Below are 14,334 nucleotides of genomic sequence, written 5' to 3' on the forward strand. Positions count from 1 at the left end.
ATGTTACTGACCCCTGATCTATAGGGCAATAAACTCCAATTAAAATGTTCTTAGGCTCATGTAACCTTTTCACTGACTAGTTATATTTTTAATTTAACAAATTGGCTAGAATCCCAGCCTTGATGTTAGCTCATCATATTTTGATAAGCGTACTCGTACATCTGAATATGAATGAAATGTATTGTGAGAAGGGAGTGGTGGAAACAAGTACTCGTAGGGCTCGCAGGAATTCACCCATTTGTACTTTTAAATCCACTTGCTGAATGCAGCAGCATTTAAGCATGCTATGCTTTGCTTGACCCAAAGTATACAAGTAGTATAAGGATTGCTGAATGCTCCCTGACAGGAATGTAGGATAGTGGGATTCCTAGTGCGGTGAATTCCTCTCCCCCTGCTCCCACTGGCTTTGTGATGGGAAAAAAGTTCTGCTTGGACCAACTGGAGATGTGGTTCATAAGGAGGTAGCAAAGAAAATTGATAGGTGCTATTCTAACCACCAAAGGTGAAGCATAGGAACACAGGACTTTGAAGCCAAAAATTGATTTGTCACCAGCCTTCTGTCATAGGTATTCAGATCTTGGGTTTGCTTGTTTAGCTCAGCAGTCTTATAGAGCATGGTCTAATGATGACTTTGTTTTCGACTGCAGGTGTACTAGGGTCAGTGCTATTTTGTGTAGTAACTCAGTTATAACTTCTCTCAGTTCTACTAAATTTCTGGGTTACTATCTAATATTGGGCATTTATTAATTGTGCATTTTGTTTCTGTCTGTGGAAATTGTGAATGTCTTCCAAAAGTTTTAATAGCATTTATAGCAGACTGAGCAGACAGCTGTATGGAGTTGGTATAGGTTTTCTATAGTATGAACAATCTCCTTACTTAATAGGGCTATGCAAAATGGCACCGTTCTGTTTCGACGGAACAGCGTTTTGTTTTGAATTTTGTTTCAAAACCGCTGTTCCGTTTTTGTTTTGTTGCAACAACAGTTTTCGCTGTTTTGATGTTTCGCCCATAGGCTACAATGGGGAAGCTTGAAACCAGGCCTGAAAAGACGAAAGTTTATAGGCTGATTTGGATGAAATGTACGGGCATGCTAGCCCCTTCTGAAGCCTGCCAAGTTTTAAGGAGATGGGTACAGGGGTTTCAGGGAAACTGCACTGCAAAGTCTTGAAAGCAAAAAGCTCAAGTTGTGTATATGTTAAGCCACAGTGGGGTCAAAACTGCAAGCATGCTAGCCCCTTCTGAAGGCATGAATCCTGCCACGTTTCAAGGAGATAGGTGCAGGGGTTTTGGGGAAACCACCTCAAGCTGCTGACAAGCAAAACTCATGACATGGGTGACACTGTTAAGACATAACAGGGTGAAAGCTGCAGGCTTGCTAGCCCCTGCTGTGGCCACGAAACCTGCCAGCTGTCAAGGAGATGGGTGTAGGGGTTTTTGGTTCTGGGGCCTTGCACCTCTAGCTGCTGACAGGCAAAACTTGTGGTGTGTGTGTGTGAAAGTGCACCCTCACTCAACTGATACCAAGGCAGAAAGCAGGGCATTTCCAACAATGCTTCCTTTTATGTAGTTTTTCCATCCCTCCCCCAGAGCACCGGGATTGGAAGAGACCTCAGGAAACTTAGTCACTGGCCAGCTACAGGGTCAGTAATAAGCAGCCCTTCCCCCTGCTTATCCCCTCTTCCCCCTCCCTCTCCTTTAGTTTGTTTCCCTTTAGACAAGTCCCAGTGTGAGCTTCGAAATTCAAACGTTTAGAAAATGTCAAAACATTTTGACTTGCCTTGTTTCGTTTTGAGGCTGTTTCGAATCTCTCTGGTTCATTTCAATTGTGCTGTTTCGAGCTTAAGTTACTTTAGTTACCAGGCTTTCTTGTTGTTGTGTACTCTCTCTTTAGAAAGGAGACCGTTCGTTATTTAGTATTAGCTGTTTGACTCTCAGCCCTGGATATGTCTGAATGTTGTCTGTGATAATTGTTTTTTCTGGCATTCATGCAAAAAAGCCTTGAATTCTGACCTTTGATCTCCATACTCACAATTTCTTCATGAAGCTTTCTGTGAGCCCATGCACATTTGATTATTCTGAATAGTGGAAGATTATGATTACACTTGTAATAGCTTCAAGAGGATATCATTAGAAAATTTCAGTTTTCAAACTCATACTGCTGAGTCATAGTTTTAGCCTGTTTGTGGAAAAGTAGTAGGAAGTTCTCTTATTTTTAAACGACATACTGTTTTTGCTACTCAGAGATTTTACTTGTTGATCTGCTAATCTTCCTGAACCACGCCAGCATTGTACACAGCTAGCAGTCAGCTCTGCAACAGCCATAACAAGGCAAAAAGTGAATCAGATGTATGGCAGTTATCCAGCAGTCCATACCTCATCATATGTTCTTTTAATGTTGCTGTTCACACAACATGTGCCAGCAAACACATGGACAGTGACCTGAGTAGGAAAGCAAATGTCAAGTAGCCGAGTTTTAAATTGTGCAGTGTTGTTCTGACTCGCTTTTTTTAAAATGCATGAAGGGGAAGGAGAGATGCAGAAGTCAAGTCTAGTCCAAATTTATTTCTAAAACAAAAATAGATAAATTAAGGAGGGAAAAGTGGGGGTTACAATACCTAAAATATTTCCTGTGAGAGAGAGAATACATGTACTGAACCAAAACATAATCTAAGATCTCTCTAGTTTTAAAGGCTAGCATTTAGAATCCTAAAAAATTAGGGTTGGAAGGACCTCAGGAGCTCATCTAGTCCAACCCCCTGCTTAAAGCAGGACCACCCCAGCCAAGGCTTTGTCTAGCTTCATCTTAAAAAATTCCAAGGATGGAGATTCTATACCTCCTCTCTGGGTAACCTGTTCCAATGCTTTATTACCTTCCTTGTAAGAGAATTTTTTCCTTATCCTAACCTAAACTTCCTTTGCTGCAACTTGAGATCATTGCTCTTTGTTCTCCGTGTTCTGTCATCTGCCACTACTGAGAACAGCAATGTATACTTACTTAAATTACAAAGAAGAAAGTGACCTTTTGCTACTCCTCACCTTATATGCAGTTACCAAAATATCAAGATACCATTATTAGGAGTAATAGTTGATCAATACATGTGCCGACTAAAACAAGGTCTGTGGTCATGTATGCGACTGAAGCAGGAATGGAGGTTCTTTTCTCTTTCTTCTCTTAGGGTTCTTTTGAATTTTGTTTGTTGGGGGGGAAAAGTTTTAATTGTAGTTTTTTGAGAGGGGAGGAGTGACAGCTGTAGCACCTCTGTACAAGAGGTGGTAAAGGCATGGAGGGGATGTTGGGGAAGGGAGAGGAGCCTTTGTGGGTTGAGGTAGGGTGTGGGGGAGAGGAGGTAAGAAATAGTTTCTTATATCTGGATGCGAGTGGTGGTTTGCATGTATGTTTGGAACTGGCAGGAGGGTTTTCTTATGTTAGGGTTTGGGTAGGGTGGTGGTGGTTGGAGAGAGAGCGTAGTTGAAGTTCTTGGGTTTTGGGGTAGTGTTTGGGGAATCCTATCTGTGGTTTGTGTATGTGTTTGTTGTAAGCTGCTTTGAGCCTTTTGGATATGTTGGGACATTGATGTAAAAATTAAATATGTCCAGTGTGATTCAGAGATTGATTAGAAAAAGAACCTATGTCTCTGGTTTCCATGTTGTAGGTACTAGACCAAGCTTGTCTCTCTCTCTCTTGATTTACAAAAGCACTTAAATCCTTAACTTTACATTTCTTCGAATTCTTACACATATACTTAATGTGTTTCCTAAATAGGAATGCTGCTTCTGAATCAAGGACTTGGTGGATCCAGGAAATACACTGGGATTATGTACAACTTTTTTTTATATGCCAGCAACACTACAAAACTCATTTTATAGAAAATTAGTATAATGAAGCCTCCTCTTCCTGATGTATAAAGACTTAAAAATACTGTTCTTTATTAACCAAAAACAAGTTTTCCTCAATCTGCAGATGTTCCACAGCATTTCCAAACTGTGTAAAGCTGTTGTTTTTAGTGTTTAATTTATTTTTGTTTTATTTCCTAAGTGGAAGGTAGGGAGAAGGAGAGAATTTTTTCAAGAACCTTCATTTTTCAAAGCAACTGGATTTTCATGGTCCTAAGGAAGTGTCTGAGCAGTATTACTTTAAACCTATTTTAGTTTTTCTTGGATACCTAGATTTAATCCTGTGTTGAATTCCCTTTGCACTGTAGAAACTTCTTTTAAATTTTAGTTCTGAATGTTTGCTGTTAAGAGGTGACATCAGAATTTTATTGCTTTCACATGAGCTTAATTATCTGTCAGAATCCAGGGCTGAATGGCATCTTATTTTATACCATAATCTTTTATGGTAAATTTCTTTTGGCATCAAAACCAGTGGAGAAAGTAAAGCCACATGGTTAATTCTTGGCCCTTTTGCCTAGAACTGTAATACTGTAAATATAGCTCAGTTAATTCTTCCTGTCCATATTCTAATTTTATCATAGTTATATAGTCCACAGTGAACCACTGGAAAGTTTTAGACGAGGTATTTTTTTGAGGATTAATTCATGTAAACTGTCTTTCCTAAGAGAAGAAATATTTTAACTTGAGTCACCATTTGAGATAAATATGTAGTTAAACTGTTAAAACAGCATATTTAAGCTGTTGGATGAGTGTATAGAATGTGCATATTATTTCAGCAGCTCAACTAGGACTTGGGTGCTAAAAGTAGGATGTAATGTGCATACTATTAGATATCTGACTTCTTTGAAAATTCAGCAAGTCTAAGTGAATCAGCTTGCAGTAAAGGTACCTACACTGCCTTACTATTCCTCAGCCTACTGTTGCCTAGTCTTTCAGTGGAACATTTTGGTTGTTTCTTTCAGTTGGCTCTGTATATTCTTGTGTGTTGGGACATGGATTTCTGGAATCTTGACGATTAAAAGCAGTTTCCTTTGTGACTGTACAAAAACGATTTGAGCAGAGGTTGCAAACAGAAGAATAGTTCCCTAACAACTGCAGTTCCTTCCTTCTGATGATGATCCACTGGGAGGCTTTGAGGCATTTGCTCCTCGGCCAGTCTTGCTTTGGGACAAGCTCTTTTGAGTAATGCTCCTTTTCTTCTCTTCTCCCCTTCCCCCCCTGCTCCCTACCATGTGTTCAGAAGGTTTTATGTAATTCTAGAATTTTTAGTTTCTACATCATTGCGTAATTAAATTTCCTGACCAGCTGCAGTCTAGTTCTGAGGAGTTTCATCTGTTCCCTAAAGAGCAACAGATTAGGTGGTGTTCTTTTATTTTCCTTGCATCAGATGCTTTCAGGGCTTAATGGGTCTGATGAAATACTGTTCGGGTCCCAATTCATGGGAGAACCAGTCTTTTAGTGGAATTATTTCTCAAGTCATAAAGCCCATAAAAATTGTATTTTCTGAATCAAAGTTCTAAATTGATGTTTTTATTTATAGTTGTTAACAAGGGGAAATTCCAGAAAGCTGTTGTATGGAAAAAGGCTGCTCAAAATTCTGTTTTGAGTAGTAACTACCAACCCAACCATTTTTCCCTTCTAGTCTCAACTTGCAAATAATCTTTTACATCAATGGCTTTTTTTGATCCTTTTGTGTTCCTTGTATCCTGGGGCTAGTATTCTAAACTTAAGACTCCATGACGGTTCCCTCAGCCAGTTCTATAAAGATCCAAACTGTGCAAGTCTGATCATGGAAGACTTGCCATTAATCAGATTAGCTTCCATTCCTTCCTCGCACCCACTCTTGCAGCATCCCAGGGTATAGGAGTACCCTGCATGAGAATTGCTGCTCTGCAGCAAGAGAATGACTTTACTCTGAGGTAAAAGAAAAGTGGGCAGACCCATGAAATATGGGGCAAGTTAGAAAATCTTCTTTTACAAAAAAAAGTTTATGTACACCAGCCAGCAAATGTTACTCCCATTTGAGGTGAAGTTTTTCTTGGGGATAATGAGGAGTAACTGTATACCTATGTACTGCTCAGTTGTTTGCTCCCCTAGAAAGTTTTGCCCTTTGCATAGTGTAAACTGACTTTCCTGCCATCTAGTGGGCAGATACTATAGTAGGGCCTGCTGTGGAGAGCTAAGTTGGGAGAGCTGGTTATTTATCTACAGCCCAGGAAATTATGCAGAGAAACTCAAAATAATGTGCAGAGTCCTGGAGGCTGCATGTGGCTGGCCTAGCCTGGCCTCTGATGCACGCCTTCAGACCAGGCCAGGTTGGCTCTGTGCCAGCATGTGGAGCTCAGGGCAATGCAGGCAGGAGCCACACGCCATCATGCCAGGTGGGCTCTGTGCCTCCATGTGAGGCTTCCACCCTTCCAGCGGGAAGCTGTATGTTGAGGCATGGAATTGTGTGGCATTGGGCCATGTTGGCTCTGTGTGCGGCTTCCCACGGCAGTGCTTAGAAGCCCCATGTGGGCGCATGGAGCTAGCCAGCCTGGCCTGATGGGACATGACTTTCACCTACAGTGCCGCAAGCCCCACATGCTGGCATGGACCTAGGTGGTGTGGGTAGAAGGCTAGGACTCAGCCAGAGTCTAGTACTGCTGGGGAGGATCTGCCTGCTGTGGCCATGAATGCTGCCTGCTGCTGCCACCACTGATAGCAGAGGCCATGCACCATTGGGGAGGAGAGGTGTGTGGTGAGGGGGGCCTACCCCCACCTACAAACTCCAGGCCTACTCCCCTTCTTCTCCCCTCCCACTGCTGCAGGCAGGAGCTTCCCTGCCCACTCGTTAGCTGTCAAGTCGCATGCTACTGCATACGGCGCCTCCATATGGGTTGTTCACATGGAGTGCCGGGAGCCCCACAGAGGTGGAGGCACAGAGCCTGCCCACGTTAAATTATGCAAAATTATGTGCGGTTACATATTTTATGTGCGAATGTGTGGGCGCATAATTGCATAATTCTCTCTGTGTTTATCTTCCCTTTGTTGTAAAGTAAATTTTACTCTGGCAATCTGAGGTAAATTACTCTGTGGTAATTGTGTCAGTGACTTTAGAATAGCATAGATCTGTGTATCATCCTGTTCCTTGGAAACAGTCCCATCCATGAATATGAAAAGGGGGTGGGGGGAAAAGTGATTCTGATAAAAATGTTAGGTTTCTTTTGATGCCTTAAAGAATATCATGTTATCTTCTATCTAAATATCTTCTAAACTAAAAAAGAAAATGTGTGTTCTAGGCATAGATACTAGGGCTGTGCGAAGCTTCGGTCCCTAATTCAATCTGGTGAAGATCTGGCCTGATTGTGGCAGAATCTCTAAATTTAAATTGGAGGATCCCGTAATCTCTCCAAAAAGAATTGGAACCCTCTGAATCGATTCGGACCTAGGGACAGCTTTAAATGTTTTCTCTACATACCTCTAGGTAGCAGAGGCTCATGTGCCCCAGCATCGCAGCATTCATGGAGTGTCCCACAGGAGCACGAGGGGCTCTCCAGTGCTCTCAGCAGCAGACCCAGAAGTGGACCAGAAGCACTTCTGGTCTACTTCTGGGTCCGTGAGGGGGTGCACTGGGCCCCCGCCTCACTCTGGCTCAGCAACTGGTGCCTCCTGGGGCCAATCACTGAACTGGAGGCGGGGGGGGTGCATGAGGGGCCCTCATCGCACTCCCTGGCAGACGCAGAAGTATTTCTGGTCCACTTCTGGGCATAGCAGTGATCACGAGCCACGGCTGCTACCTCAAGGTATGTAGAAAAAACTTTTTAAGGTGGGTCTGTGTCTGCATTGCTGATTCTCCAAATCGGCATTGAATCTTCAGATCTGGATTTGGCCAAATCAAATCGGGGACAGCTATCTGAACCAATGAATCAAATCACTGTCCCCAATTTGGGCCAAATCAGAATCGAAAAGGGCCTCTTCGCAGACCCCTAGTAGATACCATATTCAAACAGGAGCTTGTCTGAGCATTCTTTATTGAGGTAAAACCCTTCTAGGAGTAGCTAGAAAAAGCTGGAGTTGAATTATACTTGACCAGCTAGTGTCAACAGGAGCTCAATGGATCCTCAAGTCATTCTACTTCAACTTACATTTCTAACCATTCCTTGCCATTTTAGGGACCAATCTAGAAAGGGGTCTGTCTCTTCTGTAGATAAAGAAGCCCTGCCAGGTGCAGGATCCCCTCTGTCTTGGAGGGGAAAAACTCCATTTTCAGCAGTTGATTTTTGGAAAACAATTAATCATCTACTTTTTAGTGTGTATTCTTCTCCCTTCCTTTAAGACCATTTAAAGTCAAGTCATTCTAGAGTGGGTAGCTAACTTGTTTTCCTAATGATCTTGGTGTGGTGTTGCCCTCCCGCCCCCATCCTTGGGTCCTCCCCTTCTCCACAAACTCCCCTCTCTTCCATTTTCTACTTTTAAGGTTTTTAGGTCGGTACAAACATTCTCTATTCAGTTATGGACCCCTCTTATCTTAAGGCTTTCTGTTAGGCCTGTGTGAAGCGGCTAGTATTCACTTCAGATTTGGCCCTTTTGGGGGACAGTGATTTGATTTGGTGATTTGAATCACTGTCCCAAATCGAATTGGCTGAATCTGATTCAGAGGCTTGGCTGCTGCTGAATCTCCAAATCAGCCAGTCCGTCCCCCACTGGCCCCAGCTCCCGGCACTTCGGGGGGTGGGGGGGAAGCCCCAAGTCAGCAGGTGCAGCCAGGTGGGAGCAATTCCTGCTGCACCCCACTGCCCCATGCTGCATGGGGGGGCTCTGCATGAGCCCCCCGAGGCTGCTGCAGGAGTGGTGAGTCCTGGGGTTTTTTCCAAGTTCTTTTTTTTTAAAGGGCTGGAGCTGGGGCAGGCAGGGTAGTCATGGGGGGGGCTGAGTGAGCAGGGGGGACAGGGTGCTTGTGACAGCTCCCCATGCAGTGTGGGGCAGTGGGGATTGCCCCCACCCAGCAGCACCTGGTGAGTTGGAGCTTTAAAAAAAAAAAAAGCACTGGGAGCTGGGGCAGGCAGGGCAGCTGTGGGTGGGGATGAAGCCTGGCAGGGGTCCCCCCATGGTCCCCTCCCCTGCCCCTATTTACCTGTTCAGTCTGGCTCCAGCTCCCTGCTGCAGCAGGTGGGAACTTCCTGAATCATCAAAGCTCTCCAAATCTTTTCTGAAGATTCCGAGAGTTTCGAATCGATTCGGACCTTTTTATTGGTGCCCTGATTTGATTCGCATTTGGAGATTCGGCCACCGAATCGGGCGGAATCTCCTCTGAATGAAATCAACGCCCAAAGCTTCACATGGCTGTAGTCTCTGTGCCCATAACTAAGTTCAGATTGGAGACTTTTAGCTCTTGATCCAGGAAGTAGCTTTTAATTCCTTTTCCTGGTCCCCAAGGTTCTTTATCTAGACAATGAGATGCATCTTCATATTCCAGTGTCTGACACGCACACAGTTCATATTCTTTTTAATGAAAATGACTGCTGTATTCTATACACTGTTTTTAATTTGTCATATGCTCCTTGGGTATTCAGAGTTGATGATGGTGCTGATGATATCTCGTTTGAGATAAGCAAATCTGATATGCTACCACCTACTGTTGCAGTTGAAGTGAAGCTGAATGCTCATACTTGCTAAACCATGCTGTTCTTGGAACATCATATATTTTTTGTTTTGTCAGAACTTTTTTTATCCAACCTTAAGGAGCTCTTTAAAATGTGGGTTTGTTCAGAATCAGCCTTGGTTTTGTGCTTGTAGTTAAGAGTGAAGTTTAAAAAACAAACAAACAAACAAAACCAAATTCAAATCCTTCACAATATTTAGCTGCTTAGCAGGATAGTAGTTTGTGTGGAAGTGATCCCTGAGATGTTGTTCCACTTCCTTCCTCTTTAGAACTTTCAAATTGATCACTAGCAGTAGCAGACCCTGTACTATATAGATCATTACTGCAATCCTTCTAGATGTTAATCCATTTTCACTTGTAACCCTCACTTCCCCATTTTTTTCAGGGCTCCTAAGTTGGGCAGTCAGTAGGTACAGGCTTAATTTGCAGAACCTTGGGCTTAATTTTGCAGGCTCACCCTGGCCTTGGGCTCAGTTCAACTCTTGCTGCACTCAACTACCACAGCCTGGCCAGGCTGATGGGAATGGTGTGCGGGCACCGTGTGGGCACAAGGGAGCTGGACTGGGGAAAAGCAGGGCCAGGAGGCTCCTATTTTTAATTCTTTCTCCTGCAAGGGAGGTAGGCAGGGACTGTAGGTCAAGAGTGAGGGGCACTAGCAGGGCTGTGGCCTGGGAGTGAGGAGCAACCACATGGCCAGGGGTAGGGCACTGGCATATCATGACTGCTGAGTTCCACAAAGCAGCAGTGGGGGATAGCTGAAGTTGGGCCTGTGTCCTGGTGTGGGGGAGGGGTGCTGCCCAGAGGAAGGGAGTTGGGGGAGTCAGGAGCTGTGGGTTAGGAGTGGGGGGCACTGGTAGAGCAGGGCTGCTCAGCACCAGGAGCACCACAAATCAGTGGGGGGGGGACAGCCACAGCTGGACCCATGTCCTGGTAAGTGAAGGGGGCAGGAGGAGCTCTGATTTCTTTTTTTTTTTTTTTATCATGGAAGGAAAAAAAAACAAAAACAAAAAACCCCCCCAAAATTAAATGCCAAAATATAGAGGTATTTATAATTTATTTTATTATAATGATTGAGCCATTGGTAGGCTTCTAAATTGCATTAAAATTGTAAATATATCCATAAAATGTTGTGTTCAACTGATACCTGTCTATATAGTAGTTTTTCATGTTAATCATGGGGATTTTGGGGGTTTTAATCAGAATTTTTGACCTTTTATCGGAGAATTTTGGATTTTTTAAATCAAGAAACCAGGATCCCTGCTTATTGCAATGCATGGTAGTAAATGCTTGCAAAAATGCAACTTTGGCAACTCCAATCAAAGCATGGTGAAATTCTGCTCTTGTCCTGGGTCCCAGAGGTCTGAGAGAGGGCTTCCCTAGTATTCCTCACCTGTTTAGCTTGCTTGCTTTTTCCCCCCTGTACCCATTGTTGACGCTAGATCAACTAGGGCTCGGCTTCAGTAACTGTATGATCATCCCGTATTGATCTGTTCATCTTATTGCCTTTTCTCCTACCTGATTAGAGAATGTACCAGTGTTTGAGAATGTCATGTGCATCTGCACCCTCAATTGGAATGATCCAAATGTCACTGATTAGGAATGGTTTCACAGTTATATGTGAAGTACTGTGGTTCTGACACCAGTGGGTGGGAGTAAGCACTCTGCCCAGAATGCCTTGCAGTAGACATATGGAGGCTGTGGGGGAGGAGTGCTTAAACCCTTGCTTTGGGTGTCCCAGGGCGTCGGTGGCTGTGGCTGGCGGCTTTCTGCTTTCCCTTTTCTCTACAAAATGAGTTCAGTAAAGTTCAGTGGTCTGCTATCGACTGAAGTCTGTCGTGTGCTTGCCTTGACTTGAGGTGATGAGTGCAGGGTAATTCTTGGACCCCTTCCCAGGGGCTTGAGGGGACATGGTGAGGGTGCACAGCTAAGGAGTGAGGACACAATTGGCTGTTAAAAAGATAACTTTTATTGAGCAAGCAGTGCTTACAGTCAAGGACCTATAGTCTGACCCCAACAAATGGCAGTCCTTCTGTTCTTGTGAAAGGTCAGGGTATGCACATGTTGTTATACTTACATTGGTTTAAATGCAGTTTAAACAGGAGACGGATGCAGCCCCTCCATACCAGTCATTACCACTGTTGCTGTTCTCTGTACCTTCTCTAGTTCTTTTGCATCCTTTTTGAGGTGTGGGGGCCAAAACTAGGCACAGTATTTAAGATGTGGGTGCCTCTTGGATTTATAAAGAGATTTCTAGCTTTTGTAATTCTTTTTCTGGGGCTCCCAAGATTCTTTATGCAGACAACAACGAGACATAATGAATTCTTCCTTAGCTTGCCTTACGGTTTTACATTTGATTTGTCAGAGTTTGCACTTTTATTATTTCCCTCAGGATTTGACTTCCAACTTTTGAAAAAAGCCTTTTTTTCTATTTGTCTCTGCAGTTGTCATGAAACAATGTTTGCTTTCTTTTGATCTGCTTTTCCTCTTATTTATATTTATTCTACTTACAGTAAAAGCACCTTACAGTATCCAGCACCTTACAAACTGGCATGCTCTATTAACCAGCATGCTGGCTTGTAAGGTAAAAGCAAAACCGGAAGTCCCCATCATGGCACTTCCGGTTTGACCAAGCCACCGCGGCCCGGGGCAAAGCAGCCTGTGCTGCTGAGCCCCACTCCCTGTCTCTTGGCACACTGGCACAGTGGGAGGGGCAGCGACATGGTGGGAGAGGTGGTGGCCTGAACAGGTCTCTCAGGTAACCGGCATACTTGGTTACCCAACACCCCCCATTCCCCATGGGTGCCAGATAACAAAGCTTTTGCTGTATTTTATTTATTTGTGGTATGCATTTTCTCTGTGCCTGCATTATGGTTTTCTTAAGTTCCCACACTGCTTGCAAGTTCTTCACCCCCAGGGAGCGGGGGGGAGGAGGGGGCGGGGTGTCTTTTAACTTCCATCTAACTAGCTGCCTTGTTTTGGTATAGTCTCCCTTTTTAAATGTAAAGGCTACCGTGGTAGACTTTCTTCCTGCCTGTGCTCCTATGTTGATGTGAAACCCAATTGCATTGGTTACTGTAGTAGAGCAGCACAATGACGCTTACCCTTTGCACCAAATCCTGTGAAGTACTTATGACTAGATCAAGAATGGGATTTCCTTGTGCAGGTTCCAGGACTAATTGCTCCAAAAAGCAGTCTTTCATAATGTCAAGAAATTTGGTCTCTGGATCCTGGCCTGAGGTTAGATTGACCACATGTATTTGTGGATAGCTGAAGCTGCCCATTACTACTGTTTTCTGCTTTTGTAATCTCTTTCAACTCCACCTAGCATTGCTAACTCATTGGTGCTATCCTAGTCTGTCAGGTCAGTAGTATATCCCAGATGTACTTTTTTTTTCTATTGAAACATGAAACCTCTACTCGCAGAGATTCTATAGTATTGATTTGATTCAATTCGGTCTTTAAGGTAGAGTGCCACTTTTGATATCAGTATGACTTATTCTGTCTGTCTTGTATCATTTGTCTTCTGGTATTACAGCATCCCACTGAATTCCCCCCCCCCCCCAATTCCACCATGTTCCTTTGATACCCATTATGTTAATATTGTTATTTACTGCTAAGGATTCAAGTTCCCCTGTCTTGGATCATAGACTTGTAGTATTAATATAAAAAACACCTGTACTTTATATTGTGGCTGTTTTGTGTATGGCTGCTTGTGTTGAATCAGTAGATCTGTTTGTTTGTGCTGGCTTTCTCTGTTTCACTTGAGTACTCCCACCCTGTTTCTTACCCCATTGCTTATGGCTTCACCCCTTTTGGGCATGTCAGTCTGAATTGTGTGTTGTTTTGCAGCTGTTGGCTTTTCCACAGTTGTTTGATTAAAAAGCTGATAGAGAAGCTTTTAAATGTTACATGCCACTATTTGGTACCAGTGTGGTTCAGGTGGAGACCATCCCTCTTGTACAGATTCCTATTCCAAAAAGTCCTTCAGTTCCTAATAAACCCCTCCTCTGTCCACCTTGTAGGACGGCAGGGTTTGTATACTACTTTGCTATACAAGAGGTATTTTTAAGTCAGAAGTTCTGAGAAAACTTAAGTAGATTACTGTATTTATTTGAATTAAAGACTAGGTCCTCCCTCCCCCATTTCGATATTGAATATGAGTATGGGGGCAAGAGAGGAAGTAGGGGGCTGCTGTGGCTCTGACTTTGGACCTGAGCCAGGGCTGGAGTCGGAACTGGAGCTGAAGCCGGAGTCACAACCGCTGCCCACCCCTGAGGCCTGCTGTCCTGCTGCTGCTTATGTCCCAACTGCAGCCCCAACCTGACCATGCACCAGCTGTTCTGGCTCTGCCTGCTGTGTGGTTCAGCTGGTCCTTTATGCCCTGGGTTGGAGCCGGAGGGTAAATCGTGGCGGTGGCAGCAAGGGAGCCAGGCAGGGCAAATAGTAGAGGGAGCAGGTGCCAGGGGGCACAGGCATGGTGGGGCAGGTGCTGGAGGGAGGCAGGTTCTGGGGCACACAAGTACCGCTGGGGGGGGTGGGAAGGGAGAGAGGGAGGGTAGATACGGAAGGGGAAGGTATTGGGACTCTTGACTCCCCTGCCACTGCTTGCCATGCTGCAGCTGTAAGGGTGGATGAATTTAAGACAACCCTCCAATAATTAGGTTAAGTACATGGAAAATTTATAATTTAAAAAAATTATAATTTTTCTATGTATAGAATCTAACTATTTGGGAGTAGTCTTAAATTCAGAGTCATTTTAGGTTTGGGTAAGTAAAGTAGTATTTGTCAGCCATCT

The 14,334-nt window shown here is 43.9% G+C and overlaps 1 protein-coding gene across 5 annotated transcripts in view; it reads left to right on the plus strand.

Annotated features, from left to right (window-relative positions):
- RALGPS2 (Ral GEF with PH domain and SH3 binding motif 2) overlaps positions 1 to 14,334 on the plus strand; it is a 233,884-nt gene that overhangs the window by 58,381 nt on the left and 161,169 nt on the right. The window lies entirely within an intron of this gene.

This window comes from Crocodylus porosus, unplaced genomic scaffold (genome assembly GCF_001723895.1).
Source record: "Crocodylus porosus isolate Cpor-Errol unplaced genomic scaffold, CroPor_comp1, whole genome shotgun sequence".
Taxonomy (NCBI): domain Eukaryota; kingdom Metazoa; phylum Chordata; order Crocodylia; family Crocodylidae; genus Crocodylus; species Crocodylus porosus.